The sequence below is a fragment of the Protobothrops mucrosquamatus genome, unplaced genomic scaffold, assembly GCF_001527695.2.
Source record: "Protobothrops mucrosquamatus isolate PMUCROS unplaced genomic scaffold, P.Mucros_1.0 scaffold_248, whole genome shotgun sequence".
In the NCBI taxonomy this organism is placed as follows: Eukaryota; Metazoa; Chordata; class Lepidosauria; order Squamata; family Viperidae; genus Protobothrops; species Protobothrops mucrosquamatus.
This window is the reverse complement of record NW_015386324.1, coordinates 5,344-7,916: the sequence shown is the minus strand read 5'-3', so window position 1 is coordinate 7,916 and position 2,573 is coordinate 5,344.

Sequence of the window (2,573 nt, the reverse complement as noted above, 5' to 3'; positions counted from 1 at the left end):
AGGCAAGCTTGGTGTATTTTGTTTATGATGGAACTGAACAAGGCAATAGTGATTGCAGGTAAGTATAATCTGCCAGGTGGCTGTTCCCATACTGTACCTGCCTAGCAGGGATTATTGCCACAGTATTTCTATGACATTTCTACAATATGCGTATGCCATTGCTAGCACTTGACCAGCTGACACTTTGTGTTGCCTTCCACGGGGAGAAGCTGATTAGACTGGATTAAGTCATTACTGGAGAAGGCGTACTATCTTCCACTGTATAAGTGGCAGTTGGATCTATTTAAGTGGATCAATATAAACCTTATGGTACTCACAGCTCTGTCTTCTAGAGGAGAGGAACAATTGTGTGTGTGTGTGTGGGGGGAAAGCAGGGCTGATAAATAGCATCTAAGGGATTGCTACTGTGGCCCCACAGTATCTATCTCTTTGAGGCAAATGCTTCCTTCACTGTGCCTAAAAGTGGGGCTGATCCTGATGTCATCATATAGTTTCAGCACTTTCTCTACAAAATCTCAGCAGCCTCAGTGCATCCATTTTGTGTTTTCTACATAGCTCTTCCTCAGCACTGCCACACTACCCATGATGAATGGCTGTTCTATGATGTACGGTCAAGGATACTGGGATATGTTGTTATTTTTTCTGGATTTTGTGTTTTTGGATGACTGTTTCTTACCCAGCACGGCTTGGCTGAACAGGGATAGGATACATGAAGTGTGCTTCATGGCGAATAGGAGGACTTGTCTGCTACTTATTTACTAAGTTAAGAAAAACATTAAGCTAACGCCTAGCCAAAATTAAGTACTTCCAAGGAACAAGGAAGGAAGGAGAAATTATGTGTTTAATCTTGGATTTTTGTTTTAAATTATTGAATTTATATGCCACTCATATGGATGGTGAGTATGGAAAAGAGACGCTTTCTAACCTTCCTCCATTTTCATGTCCTCATCAGCCATTTTCCTGGAATCTCCTAAAGTCCTCTGAAGAGGAGCAATCTCTCAGGACTTAAAGTGGAAGAGTTGCTCTCTTTTGTGGCCTTTGTAGAAGCCATAAGATTGGAGCCCTGGGGTGATTTATAAGTAATTGTTAAAACAATTTGGTATGAAAGATTTAGTTTACTGAGTTGTCCAGATGTAGGTTATGCTAAGTGTAAGATAGTACTTGGCAATGAATAATGGTGCCTCAGTCTTTGACATGTTGTCTTTGAGACATTAGAGAAAGCCTTCTCAGACTAGGGGACATGGATGAGAAATAGTTCTGCCTTGCTTTTCCATCTGTCAACTTATGTGTGCAATGTTATTTTGCCATTACAGAAGAAAAATATACCGGCTTGCAGAAGACAAATCACACTAGGACCAAAGACTTATAATGTTCAATGGACAAAGTTTATAATTATAATCTTTAAAAGTAGTGTCACTGCTCACTTCCTGTGCAGCTGTTTTCCATATTATTTGTCTTCCATGTTGAAGAAAATTCATGAGTGATTCTCAAAAAATCTCCAGACAAGCTTGAACTTCATTTTTCAAAATAACATCATGAAAAGAACAGCACGTTCCTGTTGGCTAGTTAACATTTCTCCATGATTTCATATTACATAGGAATAATGAAAAATATAACTCCTCTTAGCAACTACAGTTTTTAATGGTTTAATTTATGAGAGATGGGGAATGACACTTTCTGCTTTTCTTTTTTAATTCTTCCAGCAGAAATGAGAATGAAATATGGTTTAAACATTAATGAGGGAAATACTAATTTGTTTTTGTGTGCTAACAGTTTTTGATATTATATCCCACTTTTTATTCATCTCAGCCAGTGCTATTTTGAAGATAATAATCTACATCAATTCTTGGGTACATAATGGCTAGATTTTAAATGCATTTATAGAGCAATGCCATTAGAAAGTTAACGTATTTGTTTTAATGTGCTGGAAGCAGTTTTAAATTATATATTTCATTAGAAATAGCATCAGATATTTATGTAAATGAGAAAGAGATAGGTCATTGCTTTTTATCATCTGGTCTTTAAACTCCCCAACCTTTTTGATCCATTTACAGATTTGAAACGAGAGAGCTTGCTAACTCTTCTATAATTCCCATGGGTGGGGAGGATTTTTCCATTTAGAAAATAACTGACATGATGGTCACACGGATCAACAAAGCAAAATGGATGGATCTGGGAGGCCAAAGAGCACCAAGGCCAGATGGTTACAGATTGTACTTGAATTTTGTTCATTCAAAGCCTCTAATTTATTGATCTTGCTCTCTTTTGAAAGAAATGTACCATTTTCATAATTAAAAATTAAGATAAAAATTAAATTTTAAAAATCGAAACATGGGACCTTATTAAAGCCTAAATAAAAATGATCTGAAGTCGTCCGACTTCCGGTGGCAGGCGCCTTCGCTGGACGCAGCTGTTTGCTGCTCCCGCCTGTTTCTGCGTAAAAGCCGTTTTGACAGCCTGCATCAGCTGTCAAACGGCTTGATACCTTTCCCCTGGGCATAGGGGGAAAGGTGAGCTGCCCGAGGTAGGAGTTGAGTTCCCGAGTCGTCCCTTGTGGACGATGTAGGTGAGAA